This window comes from Amia ocellicauda, chromosome 14 (assembly GCF_036373705.1).
Source record: "Amia ocellicauda isolate fAmiCal2 chromosome 14, fAmiCal2.hap1, whole genome shotgun sequence".
NCBI lineage: Eukaryota > Metazoa > Chordata > Actinopteri > Amiiformes > Amiidae > Amia > Amia ocellicauda.
The window spans coordinates 19,468,732-19,488,822 of record NC_089863.1 but is presented as its reverse complement, the minus strand read 5'-3'; the positions used below and the strand labels follow the sequence as shown (position 1 = coordinate 19,488,822).

The following is a 20,091-nucleotide window of genomic DNA, read 5'->3' as shown; positions in this document are numbered from 1 at the left end:
ATATATATATATATATATATATATATATATATATATATATATATATATATATATATATATATATAATTAATTTGTTGTTTTACATACAGATCATAAGCTTTTCCACCAATGCACATCTTCCTCTTGTTTCACTGGTCAATGTAATTTTTAACAGCGTAAAATCAGATCAAATCAAAGTCAGTATTCAAGGTGGGAAAGTGAATATGAACACACTTGTTATTTTCTCTATTCATGCACGTAAATATCGGATGCATCATGCAGTTGTGCTACTATGCATACTCATATTCTCTCATTTCAGAAAAAAAGTATTCTACCTCCAAAGACCAGTATTGGAATGCCATTAAGCTATGTGATGTAGAAAATTCTGTAAACACTGATTTTAATGTCTTTTGTTTATTTTTTTATTATTTATCAAAACAGTTTAGCACTTTTCAAACTGAAGAGTAAAAGAGCTCTGTGTTTTGAGAACAATGTAAAAACACCTCTTATATGCTATATGCACTATATACATTAAAACCCTTTATTTTGTGCACATACAGTTAGGTCCATAAATATTTGGGAAGTGACACAATGGTCATCATTTTGGCTCTGTACCCCACCTCAATGGATTTGAAAGGAAATATGTGCTTTAAGTGTAGACTTTCATCTTTGAGAGTTTGAGAGTAGTTACATCCAAATTGGGTGAACGGTGTAGGAATTACACCCATTTTTATATGTGATCCCCCCCCAATTTTAGGGGCTCAGGAGTATTAGGACAAACTAACATAATCATGAATTAAATTGTGAGTTTAAATACTTGGTTGCAAATCATTTGCAGTGAATGACTGCCTGAAGTCTGGAACCCATAGACATCACCAGATGCTGGGTTTCTTCCCTGGTGATGCTCTGCCAGGCCTGGACTGCAGCTGCCTTTAGATCCTGCTTGTTCTTGGGCCCTTGAGCCAAAATGATGAAAATTGTGTCACTGTCCACATAGTTATGGACTGTATGTTTTCTTTTGGTTTAATAACTAATTTGTTTTAAAGAGAGCCTTATGCAAGATGAGGAAAAACTCAAAACTTTATTTTAATACAACACTTGCATTTAATGCTGGATTTGTTTTAATCCAATTAATCAGAGTAATAATCAACAGATTAATCGATTATCAAAATAGTCGTTTGTTGCAGCCCTAATCCTTAGTATGTACAAATAAACAGTAAGACAATCAAATTTTTTGCAGAGAATTTTATCGATTTTATTTATTTTATTTTTAGCCAATTATCCCTAATAGTGTAGAATGACCCTTCAACAACATAACATTAAAAATATAAAGAAAATAATAGAGTAGAAAATTCCCACTACACGCCCATAGATCAAACCACTTCACTGAATTCTCAAATGATACTTGTAAGATTCTCTCTGTGCATGTTCATATATTGATCAATTTGTTTTTTAATACAGCGCTGTTCACAGGGTATCCACAGAGCGCTTTACAGTTTGAAAACAAGCAAAATAAAAAAAACTAGACATGCCATGTATAGTCACTGACTGATTTTTTTTTTTAATAGCTATCAATTAATGAATAAATTTAGTAATTAGCTAGGTACAAACTAGGACATGTTTCAAGTGAGCAAAGTATGTATTTTTTTAATGCAAAATACATGGGACAAAAACAGAAACATATCCAGTTGTATGCAGAAAAGTATGCCCTGAAAGAAGGCTGCAGGGCTGAGTGGTGCTGACCTAAGTGTTTAACTGAACTTTTTGCTCCTCTCTGCACACCATTCCTACGTATACACACTGTGATGACAGAACAATGTCACAGGACATTTACATCCATTGCAGAGAGAAGAGAGCAGGGATGCAGTGTCATTGAAGTGTACATTTAGAAAATGGAAGGAGGACAGGTTTGAGATGCAGTGTCAGTGTAGTGGACACTTACCAAAACTAGGAAGGTGAAAGGTGGCATTTGAGAACTAAACAATGGAGTGTCTGTTAAATTTTAATTCCAATGAGAATGAATACTCATAGGGCAATTTGAGCAACTTAACTAGTGATACTTTAATAATAATAACAACAATAATAATGCCCTCCCCACCACTGTTGAATACTCACTTCTGAGTCCTCATGTCTTTTAAAGTTTGATTTCTGTGTGACTATGCTGGTGAACCTTAAGATCTCCTGCTCGAGTGAAGCTCTTCCCACACTGGGAACAGCAGTATGATCTCTCTTGTGTGAATGCACTGGTGAGATGTAAGGTATTCTGCCTGAGTGAAGCTCCTCCCACATTCAGTGCAGCAGTACTGTCTCTCCTGTGTGAATGCCCTGGTGTTTTCTTGGGTCTCCTATTTGAATGAAGCTTTTCCCACATTGGGAACAGCAGTATGGTCTCTCTCCTGTCTGAATGCACTGGTGTTTTTTTAGGTCCCCCGATTGAATGAAGCTCTTCCCATACTGGGTGCAGCAGTATGGTCTCTCACCTGTATGAATGCGCTAATGGTTTTTAAGATGTTCTACCTTAGTGAAACTCTTCCCACATTGGGTGCAGCAGTACAGTCTCTCTCCTGTGTGAAGGAGCTGAAGAACATGAAGATTTCCCATACTGAGGGCAGGAATGGCGGTGCTGATGTTTCCCAGGTGAAGGCCAATAACGCTGAACTGGGCCGCCTCCCCCTAATGCTCACTGTGCACAAGAGGGCATTGAAGTACTGGGTCCACCTCAACAACAGCCACCCTCACTCCTACTGCCACACAGCACTAAGAAGCCAGGAGCATGGCCCTAAACAATATACCATTCGTACCCTGGCATGGCCCCTCACTGAGCAGAGCCACACCAGCCCCAGTGGGCAGACAGCGGGCAACATGATCAACATCACCAAGAAGATGAGAGCACAATACCTGGAGGTGGCACACAGAAACTGAACAGCAGCACAAACGACAGTGTTACCGCTCTCCACAGAGGGGCTACAGCCTGGCACCATACCTGGTGAGAGTGAAGGACCCCAATCAGAAACAAACCCTGAGCCAGTACAGACTCAGTGCCCACAGCTTGGAAATAGAAACAGGGCGACACAGGCAGACCTGGAAGCCCAGAGAGGAGAGACTGTGTGGACAGTGTGAGCAGGGGGAGGTGGAGGACGAGACATACTTCCTGCTGCACTGTACCAAATACTCCACAACCAGGGACACGCACCTCCCGATATTCTCAGCCCAGGTCACAGGCTTCCAAGAGCTCAGTGATGAAGGCAAAATAAAAATCCTGTTAGGAGAGGATGAACATACAGCAGAGCTGGCTGCCGACTATGTGCTTACCTGCCACAAACTGAGAGAGAGTGTAAAAGACACTGTATACTATGTATACATATATAATACCAATTAATGCAGAATTGTTTTGTAAATGTTGTGATCGATGTATATTAATGTATGTAATGTCTGTAAACTTGTGTGTATTGTATGTATACAGTATTATTCCTCACTGCACTGTTCTATGTTTTGCAGTAGAACCCCCTTTACTTGCTTTGGCAAAATGGGTGTAATCTTGTCATACCAATAAAGCTCTTTTTGAATTTGAATTTGAAATTGACAGAGCTCACTGCATGGACAGCGCCACCTAGTCAGGGGGTGTGAATCGCCCTTGAGTCATGACATGAAGGATCTTAAGAATTTCATGCTAGATAAGTACAATAGAAATATAATATTTTAAAGATTGACAGTTCAACAATAAAAGAATATGCATGGTTAGTGGTGTACGTATACATTATAACCTAATTTCCACGTATTATGTGAATTTGTAAGATGCACATCTGGCAAGGAAATCCACAATAATACATACAAAATATTGTACATGTGTATTTCTCTGAATGCACAGGTTTAATGTAGATTCGAAACCAGTATAAATATAATATTGTACACACAAACAAAATTTGTTGTAGTTAATTTGATCAGTATGTGAGTATTTAACCCTTAAGTGTCCCAACAATGAGTAGGAATAAAGATTTCTACTAATTAAAGATTATTAACGGGTCGTGAAGCTACGTAATCTGATATGAACTGATTAAATGGCAAATTTTCTGATTAAACTGTAAAGAATGAATCTGGAGCAGCACGAAGGGAACTTTGATTGCATGAACTTCTGTGAATAGGACTGATTTCTCTCAACACCGACTCCGTGTTTGTCCTGCTGAGTCTGCAGCTCCAGAGCCAGAGCTGTCCACGCTCCGCCTGCGCAGACCGTGACGTCACACGCAGACCCCCCCCCCCCCCCCCGCATATCAGAAGAGCCGAATCTATTGATAAATATATATATAAAAAATATATGAATAATCAAAAGATTTAAATGAATAGAATTAACTAATTCAAAGAAAGAAAAAATAAATAAAATAATATAGGCCTAAATGCTCAAGCGCACACATTGGTTCTGACTGTGTGCCCAGGGGTTTTCAAACCGGTCCTGGAGTACCCCCTGCCCTGCTGGTTTTTTTTCCAACCGAGGTCTTAATTGCTTAATTGTATCCTTAATTGACCTAACAGATTACTTATTTTAATGGTATATTGCTTTGTTAGGTCAATTAAGGATACAATTAAGCAATTAAGAGCTCGGTTGGAAAAAAAAACAGCAGGGCAGGGGGTACTCCAGGACCGGTTTGAAAACCCCTGGCTCAGACTAACAGTCTCACGTGTTGTTCCTGTCAATCAGACACAGTGTCAACCAATGAAAAGACGCGTGAGGGCGGGCCGAGCCAACCCGCTCAGTCACACACTCCAGCCGAGAGAGCAAGGACAGCTGTGAAAACAGCTGGAAAATGAGGATATGCTGCAATATTCTAGTATTATGTTGTTCAGATTGTATTCGTTTTGAATTGTTACATTTATATACATTAAAAAGCTATACTTTAAATGCACATGTTTAATGGCATTCTTTTTCATAACAACCCAATGCATTTTTAAATACATTGTGGTTAAGGTAGAGTATGATTTCATTTAATAATTTAATTAGAATAGTTTGACTTGAAAAAAAAAAAGTTTTGTATTTTTTCAAGAGCCATTTGGGAGCCAAAAGAGCCAGCTCTTTTTGCTGAGCTGAGCCGAACCAGCCGGAATGCCCATCACTGCACAAAAGTGTCGTGAACGCAGCCTTTGTCTCCACGGCTCTTCATAAACTGCCCGTTCCTTCCGCAGCGCCAGTTCAATACAGCCTCCTCTCCCGCGTCTGCGCACTCTCTCCACGCTTGCGTGAACTAAACACGGCTACCCGCGTTTCTACTGCACTTTGGTTGGGGACTGCTGCCCCGGGAAGCGCCTGTGAGACAGGAAAGGACAAAACGCATCCTGGGATACTCGGTATTCTAGGATATCTTTTAAGACACGCAGACATTCCTAAATCTGCGCAGACTCTGCCACAAACCTGTCCAAATTTGTCGTCTGCGTGAACTCAGCCGGAAAAGACGTCACCATCTTATTTATCTGCGCAGCCGCGGCTTCAGAGCAGTCAACGAGCGCTGTGTGACAAAGACGCGCTTCAGCCAGAGACGGAGCTCCTGCAAGGACAGCGCCACCCAGTCTGGGCTGTGAATGCGCTCCTGTCATGAAGGATCGTATGAATTAATGCTCGATATGGCAAAGTACAACACACATCATATTTTTAAAGTCTGACAGTTAAAAAATAAAACAATATGCATGTTTTAGTGATGTGAATATACATTATAACAAAATGTCAACATATTATGTACATTTGTTGCACACCTGGCAAGGAAATCCATAATACGTGCAATATATTCTACATGTGTATATCTCTCAAGGTACTATTCATATATATTGGAAATCAGTGCAAATATAATATTGGACCACAAAAAACTGTTGTAATTTGTATGAGTATTTGACCCTTAAGTGTCCCAACAATGAGTAGGAATACATATTTCTTCTAATGTAAGATAACAATTAAAGGGTCGTAAAGCTACTTAATCATATACATTTATTTAATGATTAATTTATTTTCTGATTATACTGTAAATTATGAAGCTGGTGACCGTGACGTAATTCGCAGACTGCCGTTTGGGTTATTTCAGTTATAACATTCATCCAGCACCCCACCCCCTCCTTTATTACCATTTAATGTTTTTTTGTTTGTTTGTTTGTTTTTTGACAAGTGTTGTTGTGGGAATAAAGTGTAGTTAAAACATTGTGAGGGGCATATTTTCCTTTCCCCTCCATAAATTGGACAAAAGGGATCAGCCTGTGAATAAAAATAAATAACCAGATCCAGTTTAAGACTTTATGCTTGAAACCTTGATATTCAAATGTAGACGTGACAACTAAATATCCCAGTTCACACTCACAGGCCGCTTCTTATCCAATAATTAATTTTCCTTCTCCACGTTCCCAGCAAGATCAACCACAGTACATGTTCCAGCAGCTTATAAATAATATAGGCTGCTAAATGATTAATATATGTGTATATACCCACGGTATATTGTTGGCCAGCACAGAGCTCTATATAATATCTGCATAAATCTGGGAACAATTATATAGAACACCACCACGTTTTATGGTCATTAACATCGATTCAATTAAAAAACAATAAACTAAAGCATTTAAAGTAAATGTTTTTACTAATTAAGAAATGCGATCATATTGTATCGATGGTTCTGATTACAACGGGATTTGAGCCTCGGTCTCCCAACCCAGAGTGCAGTGACCTAACCGCATCACTAAGTGTAACACCTCGATCCGAAGTTCAGGGCTTTAGTATTGAAGTTATCTTTGAGTGTTCCACACACCCACACACCCACCCTATCTTTTGATTGTGTTGGTGTTCACGATTTCCTCACAATACAGTGAGGGAAAAAAGTATTTGATCCCCTGCTGATTTTGTACGTTTGCCCACTGACAAAGAAATGATCAGTCTATAATTTTAATGGTAGGTGTATTTTAACAGTGAGAGACAGAATAACAACAAAAAAATCCAGAAAAATGCATTTCAAAAAAGTTATAAATTGATTTGCGTGTTAATGAGGGAAATAAGTATTTGATCCCCTATCAATCAGCAAGATTTCTGGCTCCCAGGTGTCTTTTATACAGGTAACGAGCTGAGATTAGGAGCACTCTCTTAAAGGCAGTGCTCCTAATCTCAGCTCGTTACCTGTATAAAAGACACCTGTCCACAGAAGCAATCAATCAATCAGATTCCAAACTCTCCACCATGGCCAAGACCAAAGAGCTGTCCAAGGATGTCAGGGACAAGATTGTAGACCTACACAAGGCTGGAATGGGCTACAAGACCATCGCCAAGCAGCTTGGTGAGAAGGTGACAACAGTTGGTGCGATTATTCGCAAATGGAAGAAACCCAAAATAACTGTCAGTCTCCCTCGGTCTGGGGCTCCATGCAAGATCTTACCTCGTGGAGTTTCAATGATCATGAGAACAGTGAGGAATCAGCCCAGAACTACACGGGAGGATCTTGTTAATGATCCTCAACTCCTCACTCCTCTCTGGCTGTTTCCCCTCTGCATTTAAACAAGCTGCTGTCATCCCACTGCTCAAGAAACCAACCCTTGATGCCACCTCTCCTCCGAACTATCGCCCTGTCTCCCTACTTCCCTTCCTCTCCAAGACTCTCGAGCGGGCGGTCCACCGTCAGATCTCGGACTTTCTGTCCCAACACTCACTCCTTGATCCTCTGCAATCCGGCTTCCGCACAGCTCACTCCACTGAGACGGCTCTCCTGGCTGTCACTGACTCCCTCAGCCGTGCTCGGGCGCCTCCCTCTCCTCAGTCCTCATCCTCCTTGACCTCTCTGCAGCATTTGACACAGTTGATCACTCCATCCTCCTCTCCTGCCTCGCTGACCTTGGGATCTCTGGGACTGCTCTCGCCTGGTTCTCCTCCTACCTCAGCGACCGGTCCTACCAAGTGACATGGCGAGGCTCCTCATCCACCCCCCAACCTCTCCTCACAGGTGTTCCCCAAGGCTCCATCCTGGGCCCGCTCCTGTTCTCTCTCTACACTCGCTCCCTGGGCCCCCTCATCGCTTCCCATGGTTTCTCCTACCACTTCTACACTGATGATGCCCAGATCTTCCTGTCTTTTCCCTCTTCTGACCCTCTCATCCCCTCACGCATCTCTTCCTGCTTGTCTGCCATTTCTGCATGGATGCACTCGCACCACCTCAAGCTCAACCTCTCCATATCAGATCTCCTCTTTTTTCCCCCACTCTTCCTCACCTTCTGCTGACCTCCCCATCTCGATCCCCTTGGAATCCACCACACTCTCTCATTATGCTTTTTTTTTTTTTTTTTGATAACTGCACCACATCAAAGGGATGATGGACGGGGCCATGTACCATGAACTCTTGGGTGAGAACCTCCTTCCCTCAGCCAGAGCATTGAAAATGGGTCGTGGATGGGTATTCCAACATGACAATGACCCAAAACACACAGCCAAGGCAACAAAGGAGTGGCTCAAGAAGAAGCACATTAAAGTCCTGGAGTGGCCTAGCCAGTCTCCAGACCTTAATCCCATAGAAAATCTGTGGAGGGAGCTGAAGGTTCGAGTTGCCAAACCTCAGCCTAGAAACCTTAATGACTTGGAGAAGATCTGCAAAGAGGAGTGGGACAAAATCCCTCCTGAGATGTGTGCAAACCTGGTGGCCAACTACAAGAAACGTCTGACCTCTGTGATTGCCAACAAGGGTTTTGCCACCAAGTACTAAGTCGAAGGGGTCAAATACTTATTTCCCTCATTAACATGTAAATCAATTTATAACTTTTTTGAAATGCGTTTTTCTGGATATTTTTGTTGTTATTCTGTATCTCACTGTTAAAATACACCTACCATTAAAATGATAGACTGATCATTTCTTTGTCAGTGAGCAAACGTACAAAATCAGCAGGGGATCAAATACTTTTTTCCCCCCACTGTAAACCCCAAGACAGACAATTACAGAAAACTTAAAAAATCACAACCATGCAAAAGGTGCAGGGCTGGGGGTGTAGCCGTGCTCTCCCAAACACATAACACAAAATAAACTCACTCCAATATCACACAAACCAAACGCAATAGAATTGTAAACTTAGAATAACCAAGTAAAACCCTGTGAACAATAAATAGTCGATAATACATACACATAAATAATAATATGAATAATTAGTCACTCAGAAGCAAGACCAGCGTTGTGAGTTCTTCAATCCTCTGGACACGTCTGGCTCAATTCTAGATAAACAGCTGAAAATCAACTGTAAATTGCAAGGCATTCAATTAGCCGTATTCATTCTTATGACTACATTTTAATTGTCCGTTTTGACCACTTTTAAAATAGTTGTGTGAAATGTTCCCTTCTGTCCTGTAGCCATTAAGCTACATTTGTGGCTAATCCAGTGTCCTCTTACAAATACAAACAAACTCGTTTCTGTGGCATCTTCACACAATGACCTTAAGAAGTGGTCAAAACTGATTAAACCGGCTCACTGAAGAAAAATACAAGGCGAATGAAATGTGAACACTTCCGTTTTTCACTTCTGACAAATTAGTTACAAACTGAAATACATTCCTGCGCAAAATACCATTTAGGTGTTGCAATTCTATAATTCTATATTTTTGGTGTTGACAATGTTGTTCACTATGGAAGCATATAGTGGAATCATTTAAATACATACATAAATCAATGTTGAAATAAAATAGATACATTATTAAATACATATCATCTATATTTCAACATGTATACATTTTTAAATGCCTCCCGCAGGATTTTCAGATGCAGTAACACACAATCAAGCACAGCACAAAAGAATATTGACCAATGGCATATTTGAATCTGCTTTCCAGGCAGGGCGGGACAAAACTTTGTACAATGAACCAACAGCAATGTAATGTTTTATTTATTTCATGATTGAGTTGTGGACAATGAAAATATGAAATAAACAAATAGTCTGTATATTGAAAAAAATAAATGACAAAATATATACATATCATTTCATGATTTATTTATGTGTGTATTTCATTAAATCCACTATATGCTTCCATAGCTCACAGCTTCATTATGTAATGATGCGTTGACGTTCACCTCCGCTAACTAGGAGGCAGCAGTAGTTTTCATTCCTCTTAGCACGTCCCTCTTGATCTCTGCAGCGTCTCTTTGTCTCACAGCAACTTTTGGGAGCAGCGCCGATCTGCGGAGATTCTGGATTTCTGGAGTGGGGCTCAGTGACGTCACGCAGCAGCATTCGAAGAACGCGAATCTCCTCATTTCTGTGCAGAAGTGCGGAAATCTGCGATCACGACCTGTGAGCTTTGGTGTCCGACACCGGACAAGGAGAGAACGAGGGTCTGAGACAGAAGAGCAGGCAGTGAATGAGCGGCGCTGAGCAGGGTAACTAGCTAACTTTAATTCATTGTCTAATAACGGGGAGAGTCGTTGTTTCAGGAATTAACTTACTGATATCATGTATCATCATCATCATTATTAATAATAATACATATTAGCTTGCGAAAGTATAGCCGGTCTCTTCCTTAACTAACTGAATACGATTCTGTACGTTGTGTTTTCTTTGTGTGAACAGAGAGCTTGCAAAAGAGTGTCCAGGTTGTAGAAGACGCGATACTTTACTGAAGATAGAGCAGACCCTCAAATACTGTAAATCACTGGGAAACAAATAATTTTTAAATATTCGCTTGTCTCGCCTGCCATGACACAGAGCAAAGGGGCTGACGATCAGTAAAGTATTGTTCATAATAAGGTTTTACTTCTCGTTGCCTTTTTTCTTTCGGCCCTATTAGGTAGACATAAGTTAAAATGTACAGAAATGCTGATTAACCTGATATGCTACTATACATTTTCCTTACGTTTAACGCAGTTTTCAGAAACCAAGTTTAATTATTCAAAGTAAATGGGAGAGCAACGTTACGTGTAAATCCCTGCAACAACTTATTTCAGAACCTAAGTATGTCTCGACCTAAGAAATGCTTGGTAATACATGCATTGCTGGGGCCTTATTGATTTCAAGTAAAGCCAGGCACGTGTGTGGAGGTTGCGAACATAAATATATACGAACAGGTTAAAACTACATGTGCACTCCTGTGGCACAGGCATACGACATACATTACCCACGGATGTAGAGTAGTTCACGTACAAATTAACAGTTTATTCATCTTAAAAATAAGTGATTGGGAAAAGACACAAAGTTTACCCATTCCCAGGATAAAGCGCAAATGGGAAGGTAACCCAGGTAGTTGTTCCTATCGTAAAGCACGCCGGATTTTGATGGCATTCAACACTGCTCATCCAACACCCATATAGATACGGCACACTTTCTTAAGTGCGATAGAGCAGGAAGGGAAATTCACTTTTTTTGCCGACCAGCCACAGAAAGCGAATCAGCCGATGGTGCTGTGCGGTGTTGAATCAATATAAAAGCCCTTTCAAATGCACGTATGTATGCTGTTGTAGTTCTCGATGCAGAGGTGATCTTTCTACTTTGTCTGGTTGGGTTTGCAGTGTAAAATACATCTCGGACTATTACTACTGTGTATGTCTTTATCTTAGCGGCCAGCTCTGTAATTGGGGTTTAAAAGGGGATTCTGACATTTAACTTGAAATAAACTAAAAACGTCTTAATCTGTACCTTCGTGTAATAAACCCACGCAGCTCCCGGATGAGCAGGCCTACAGCACTGTTTGCTATACACCCGTTTTAATAACCCTGGAGGACATTTTGATTTTTCGCTACACCAGTTTGTACAGTGACCATACATGTATGCGATACATTTTTCATAATGTAGCCCATTAATGACAGGACAGTTTAAAAGCAAAAGTAAACATCCAAAAAACAATCGACGCTAAGGAAAATTATGTAGACGAGAGAAGTCTCCAAAATACAAAGTCGACTTGCGTATTCAGAGGTTCACAGATGCTGTCGCTGATCTAAATCATGCTGAGGTACCGACGGCCTGACCGAGGCAGTGACTTCAATGGCGTCTCCTGAAAAAGACTGTATTGAGGCGATGACAAAATCTCCAGGAGTCGTGTGTGACCGCAGTCCGGCAGCAACGCTATGAGCAGCAGGATCCCTCAAAAAAACCATGCGGCCTCACTCTCATCCGATTCGCCAATTCTTGTCAGGTGTCACGATGATGTCACAAATCGAGTCATGTGATTCACGAAATGCCATTTCATGCACATAATGAGTATTCGCAATTTTGTGGACAGAATGTAAAGTGTACTTTTTTACTGACAAATATAGCAGTGTGATGTCTGCATAACTGTTAAATTCAATATTATAGCATTGAAAGATATCACCTAAAGGAGCATGTACAATGAAAAAGTATGGGTCCGAGGACTGAGCCCTGTGGTACTCCATACTTAACCTCAGCTAAATATGAGTGGTTTTCATTAATCTGTACATATGGGAGTCTGTTTGACAGATGTGCTTTAAACCAGAATTTGGAGATCAGTTGTCAAAAGCCGCACTTAAGTCTAGCAATAAATAATAACAGTGGCATGGCCTAAGTCGGAGGACTGAAACACGTTGTTTATTCCTTTTAACAGGGCTGTTTCTCTACTGTGGCCTGATTTTTTTTTTTTCATTAATATGATTATTAGTTTAAAAAGCTTGCAATTGGTGTGCAGCTACTGTCTCTGGAACCTTAGAAAGGGAAGGTTTGAAATAGGTCGGTAGTGTTGAAGTGAATGTGGGTCTGCTTGGATTAGTAAAAATTGATTTATTAGCACCAAATATTCCATATTGTTGAATCTGTCTACTTTAAATTGACTGGCATTTTTTATCAAATCATAGTACTAGTGCCTGTCCCAGCCTGTCTCAGCGGTACAACTGAAACTTTCGGTGCCGCAGGCGGAGCAAATGGCCACTGCAGTGCAGTGTAACACCAGAAACATGACCAACATGAGGGGGGTTTCCATGATACTGGTAGGAGGGGGGGAAACCCAAAGGAGAACAAGGTAATATTTGAAAGTAGCTTTTAAATAATTGTATTTTTACATACATTAGGTATAATGATTGATTGATTTAAGATTTATTGAGTTATAATCATAGGAGAGAATAACATTACACTGTACGCAGCGCAAGTTTTGTTCCCCATTTGTCCTACTGTGCTCTCTTCGACCACACTGTCACAGCTCCACCCCCTCCTCAGTTCTGCTTGGACCCAGGGCCACCCCTCCGATCCGTTCAACTGCCATTTTATTTCAACACTTTGGCTTCAAGCCTGGCTCAGTTTAGCCTCATACCTCCTTCTGCCCTCCATTGCATCCACATTGTGCTGGCTGGGTCCATGCTCAGTGACCTGACCCAGGTTCCCTCGTTCTTCTCTCCCTCACACTACGTACTGCCCCTCGCGCTCATTACCTCAATGTGTAGTGTGGTCTTTCACCATCTCGCTTTTTCAAAAAACATTAACCAGCTTAATCGGCAAGTATCATCACCCATCGCTCTGGCCACCTCACACTTCCATAAATGGACACCTTAACCAGTCTGCTACGCTTCATCTAACAATTGATTACAAAATCGCATTCCATCCGACATTTCAACTAGATTCAACTAGCCAAGCTAGACCTTGCTTTTAAAAACCTGCGTAGGCGGTACAGGGAGCCGCATTACTTACCGGCTCTGGACCGTCATTCCTGTAGCCAATAGAATAAGCCACTTTCGCCCGCCCTCACGCAAATCGGTGTTATGAAACTACTGAAGTGGAATTTATAAATTAATTTTGGGAGTGAACAACTCCGATGTGATCACACTCGCTTCCGGTCAAAGCGCATAAATACCCCGTCATCAACGCCCACCTCCAGCGCTTCATTCTCTTGCATCCCAGCAGTTCCTCGGCTCAGTCCCTGTAAAAGGGGGGGTGTTTGACGGTCCGGATCGGCTCCGGACCGTCATTCCCGTAGCCAAGAGAATAAGCCAAAATCGAATAAATCACATTCGCCCGACCCCACGCAAATCGGTGTTGTGAAACTACTGAAGTTTGTGATAATTTCCCCCCAAAAGGAATATTAGCACAAACAAATGCCTCAAAACATTTTGGAAAAAGTTTGCATTTGCATTTGGCAAACCTTGTCAGTAGCTTTGTTTCAATCCACTTATGGAACATGTTTTGTGCACTAATTCTGAAGATCACTTAAAGTATGCAAGTATTTTCCAAGCCAAGGTGCGTTTCCATCCAACTGACTTTGTAGCGAACAAAATATATAAAAATATTAAAATTTACATAATTTCCTGCAAAATCAATGTCACATGACTGCAAACTTATTCAACAAGGCATTAGTAATCGGTAGAACCCTTTTCTGCTGGCATTAATTACATAACCGACATATCGACCTATGAAAAATCCACCTAGCTACGAACCATGACACCGTAAAGCTGTGAAAAGACATTTCAATGCCATCCAACAAAATTAATTGGATTTGTACAATAATAGCAGCAAATTAATGCAAATTCATATCAACAGATGCATTTACAGATCAAGATAAGCATTAGTCTTAGAAAAGCTAAACCACTGCAGCTGTGTGTTGTAGGGTAATATCAAATATTCCTTAGATTTTGTTAGTTGTTTTCAGATAACTGGCTTGACTGCATCCATCTTTCACAGATTGCATACAAATATTGCTGATCAATCATTAAATAAGTAATCTGTGATCATGGATTTATTTTCTTGATGACTTTGTGTTTATTAAATTGTTACCTCATAACCTTCACTTTAACATTACATCCCTGTTGCTGCACTATGAAAGGCTTGTGTTTGCTTGATGCAGAGCTATTTTAGTAAATTCTGTTCTCCTGTCTTGTCTCTTCCCCAGGAGTTGTAGAGGTCTGTGCTCTCCCTGACTCTGGGGAAAGTGCTCCCATTGAGTAGCAGCACTGTAAGCAGGAGTGGGGTTTCAGTCTGAGGCAGGACACAGAGCCCACAGCTACTGAAGACAAGCTCTGAATGAGCAGCCCAGGAGCAGACAGAGTTAAGAGGAGCTCAGGGGACTGGAGTCACACATTGAGGGGTCAACACAGGGACTGAGGCAATGGGATCTGAGTGCGGACCTGGTGCTGAGCACATTAAGACTGAGGACAATGAACTGGAGATAGATATGCATTCTCATGTGAAAGATGAAACCTGTAATGTTAAAATAGAGAATATTGCAGAAGGCCTCAGCAAACTGGAACCTGAGCCCCCTGTACATGGACGGTGTCAAACAGAATCAGTTGCCTTCAACAATGGGTTCAGTGGAGGGAGTGACAGTGCAGTGAAGGATGAGAGCTCATCGTCACAGTGCAGATGGAGGGTGCAGGACACAACTAAGTCCCACACTCCCAGCTCACAGCAAACTCAGAAACATCAGGGCTGCCATACCTGCCACCAGTGTGGGAAGGACTTCAGTCAAGCAGGACACCTTACAAATCACCAGCGCATTCACACAGGTGAGAAACCATATTGCTGTCCCCAGTGTGGGAAGAGGTTCAGCCATTCAGGAAACCTTAAATCTCACCAGCGGACTCACACAGGAGAGAAGCCGTACTGCTGCCCCCAGTGTGGGAAGTACTTTGTTCGTGCAGAAACCCTTAAATATCACCAACGAATTCACACAGGTGAGAAACCGTACTGCTGCTCTGAGTGTGGGAAGAGTTTTAGTCGTGCAGGAAGCCTTAAATACCACCAGCATGTTCACACAGGGGAGAAGCCGCACTGCTGCACCCAGTGTGGGAAGAGCTTCAGTCAGACATCAAACTTTAATGCTCACATGCGAATTCATAGTGGAGAGAAACCATACTGCTGCTCACAGTGTGGAAAAAGCTTCAATAAATCATCACACCTGAAATCTCACCAGCACATTCACACAGGTGAGAAACCATACTGCTGCTCTGACTGTGGGAAGAGCTTCGTTCGAGCAGGGAACCTTCGATCTCACCAGCGCATTCACACAGGGGAGAAACCATACTGCTGTTCCCAGTGTGGAATGATCTTCAGTCGTGCAGAAAAGCTTAAATCTCACAAGCGCATACACACAGGAGATAATCCGTACTGCTGCCCCCAGTGTGGGAAGAACTTCACTCTGGCAGGAAGTCTTAAAGCGCATGAGCGCATTCACACAGGAGAGAAACCGTACTGCTGCACACTGTGTGGGAAGAGCTTCAGTTATGCAGGAAGCCTTAAATGTCACCAGCGTATTCATACAGGAGAGAAGCCGTACTGTTGCACCCAGTGTGAAAAGAGCTTCAGCCGGATAACAAGCTTTCATACTCACATGCGTATTCATAGAGGAGAGAAACCATATTGCTGCACAGTCTGTGGGAAGAGCTTCACTCAAGCAGGAAGCCTTCAAGCTCACCAGCGCATTCACACAGGGGAGAAGCCATACTGCTGCTCACAGTGTGGAAAGAGCTTCAGTCGTGCAGGAAGTCTTCAATCTCACCAGCGCATTCACACAGGAGAGAAGCCGTACTGCTGCACAAAGTGTGGGAAGAGTTTCAACCGGATTTCAAGCTTTCATACTCACATGCGAATTCATAAAGAAGAGAAACTATACAGCTGCACAGTCTGTGGGAAGAACTTTACTCAAGCAGGAAGCCTTCAATCTCACCAGCGCATTCACACAGGAGAGAAACCATACTGCTGCTCTCAGTGTGGAAAGAGCTTCACTCAAGCAGGAAGCCTTCAATCTCACCAGCGCATTCACACAGGAGAAAAGCCGTACTGCTGTACAATGTGTACAAAGAGCTTTATTCGTGCAGATAGCCTTAAATCTCACCAGTGCATTCACAATGTGGAAAGAGCTCCAGTCAGACAAGAGACTTTCATATTCACATGTGAATTTACACAGGAGAAAAACTGTACTGTTACTCCCAGTGTGGGAAGTTAAGCAAGCAGGAGGTGATTGAATTTTAATATTTAATTTTCAATATTAAATTGATGTACTAAAAGTAACATTTTGCCCACTTGTGTCCAATATGATATCTCAAATTTAAAGCACCCTTCACTAGATGCTACATTAATACCTGCGGAGAATATCCTTAAAACTCACCAGTTTTCAAATAAACCTTGTTTTGAAAGTTTGGAGATATTATTAATCATATGTAGTTGTGTCAGTATTTGTTTTACCTGTGCTTATCTAAAAACACCTACAGTAGCTATGTTTCATAATTTGTATAGTATTACCTGAGGAAAGTATCTGCAACCCTGAACAGTTTTCAAATACTTATTTTTGAATACTTTGAGAAATTCATGATTAAACATTGCTGTGTTGATTTATCCCATGTAATTTGACCACTTTGAGAGAACATATTTAAAACATCCTACAGCGGACTTTCTTCACATACCTGCGGATGTTCTCTTCAACACTGAACAGTTTTCAAAAATGTTTTATATCTGAGAAATTGTTCATCCAACATTAGTGAGGTGAAATGATCAACTCAGAAATGTATTACATTGTTAAAGTTCTATGGTAAATATCACTCCAATTTCCATCATACCTGACAATATTCCCTCCAAAATTGACCAGGTTGTACATACGTATTTTTAATATTTTGAGAGGTTGCTTGTCAGATTTGATCATTTTACTAGATTTCATTATTAGTAAACATTGATCATATTAATTACATTAATCCTTAGTTTTGAATAGTTTTCAATATCATACGATTTGCAGATAATAATGGATTATATAATCAACTGCAAAATCTGTGTGAAATACATAGTTTTGATTACAGAATCATGAGAATTTACTCTTGTGAAGGAGTGAACCCATCCCATAATCATTGATCATAACTGTTTTAGTATGATTGTCTGTTCTTGTACTTTTTTGAAAAGTCAAACATTTAAAATGTTATTAATTGTAATTAGTTTGAAATACAATATTTTAAAAAGGGGAAATGGTTTGTATTATTAAATCACAAACTTACCTGTTGAGAAGAAGGGGGGCCTGGAGCAGGGTTATGAGAGTTGGTGTTGCAATCCCCGATGCTTGTGAAGGGCAGAATGGCATTACAGAAGCCATCATGGAGAGGGCCAATTTATATTTTGAAATTACTGTATTTAATGTATTAAGGTAGCAGCACAAGTTTCTTGCCACATGGAAATAGTTAATGTGTTTATTGGTAAAGGAGGGTTTATCTATGTATTACAGTTTGATTGCTTACACACTAAAATAAAAAATAACACACAGTTAGTGAAACCTGACACTCAAGGAGCAAAACCTCAGCCCAGATCTGCACAACTATAAGCACATTCTCAGACTCACACTTTTTACAAAACACTACACACACTTCTCTACATTAGACACAGCAATCTAACATCTAACAAAATGGAAGGCAATGTTGCAGTAAGAGGAAGAGGGAGAGGGAGAATGAGAGGGGGAGCATGTGGAGGAAGAGGGGTAGGGAGAGGAAGAGGAAGAGGTAGAGGTAGACCTGGAGGAGGATGTGGACAAAGAAGACGAGGACCACATTTATCAGATGAGATTCGAGCAACATTGGTTGACCATGTTGTAAACCATAGGTTGACACTGAGAGAGGCTGGACAGAGAGTTCAGCCCAACCTCAGCAGATATACTGTTGCAACAGTAATTCGGACATTTCAACAAGAGCACAGGTGAAAAATAACTTTTCTGTACTGTCTACAGTAATGTAGCCTTCTATATGCACTACATCAGTACTTTTTGGTACCCACTCACTGCATTCCATGTTTGAAACAATGCCTTGTATGCGGTCCTGTGACATTTTACATGTATTTTGATCGAGAACGTCAAGGAGGAAGGGCCCCCATATTCCAACAGGAACAAGAGAGCTATCGTAAAGATGGTTTTGGCCAATAATGCGATACGCCTCAAACAAACACAATCAATGACCACACATTTTTCAATAATGTCCATCAGGTCTCTCTATCAACACTCGGGCGAATCCTTAAAAACATCACATACAGATGAAACAACTCTACCGAGTGCCATTTGAAAGAAATTCTGAGAGAGTAAAAGACCTGTGGCATGAATATGTAGAAGTAAGTAATGTACACTTCAGTATTGTGCACTGCACACAGAACCTTTTTACATGTACATTTATAGTAGGCCTATACTGAACTACACAATGTTGTATTTTTTTTCAGAGTTTTGCTAATGGATGCTGATGCACTGCCGTATGAATTTTTCTTCATAGATGAGGCTGGGTTTAACCTGACAAAAGTGAGAAGAAGAGGGAGAAACATCATTGGCCACAGAGCTATTTTGAATGTCCCGGGCCAACGTGGTGGTAACATTACAATGTGGGCTGCAGTCACGCAGAATGGGGTCCTCCACCGCCATGCCAACTTAGGTCCTTACAACATGGCCCACATACTCACATTTTTAGACAGACTACACAACATTGTCACAGCAGAAGACCAAATGGATACAGAGCAGATAAGATACATTGTCATCTGGGACAATGTATCTTTCCACCGATCTGCTCTGGTCCAAAACTGGTTTCATCAGCATCCACAATTTTCACTCCAATACCTCTCATCATGCTCTCCCTTCCTTAACCCCATTGAGGAGTTTTTTCGGCATGGCGGTGGAAGGTTTACGATCTCCAGCCCTATGTCAGGATACCCCTCATTCAAGCCATGGAGGAGGCCTGCGACAAATTGATGCAGGGTCTGTGCAAGGATGGATTCGCCATTCAAGAACATTCTCCCCTTGCTGTCTTGCGAGAGAGGACCTGTGATGTGGATGAAGTGCTATGACCAGATCCAGCTAGGATCTAGAGATGATGCTTAGGGTTTTTTTTTTAATTCATGCTTTCTTTTTTGTCTCTATAAATGTTCTTGCTGTGTTTATGTACTATATTCTATATATAATATGTTCTGTTCTGATTTTCAGTGCAAAATGAAACCTTTGGAAAGGCATGGATGTATTGACTGATTTTACAATGTGGAGAGAAATAAATATTTAAATATAAATATGCAGTACTGCTGTTGTGTGTTGTGTTTGGTCAATATATTCATGTACATATATATATGTGGTTTTGTGAATTCTGTGTACTGTTTTGACAAAATGAGCCCTGTTTTCAAAATCGTTTTTTTAAGCAATCGTAAAAAACTGTAATGTTGGCTTTTTTTCTTTTATTTCATTAGATATAACTTATGTGA

The 20,091-nt window shown here is 41.0% G+C and overlaps 2 pseudogenes; both read left to right on the top strand.

Annotated features, from left to right (window-relative positions):
* LOC136767321 (E3 ubiquitin-protein ligase TRIM39-like) overlaps window positions 1–20,091 on the top strand; it is a 260,729-nt pseudogene that overhangs the window by 111,090 nt on the left and 129,548 nt on the right.
* LOC136767767 (zinc finger protein 271 pseudogene) lies at window positions 10,173–17,045 on the top strand (annotated as a pseudogene).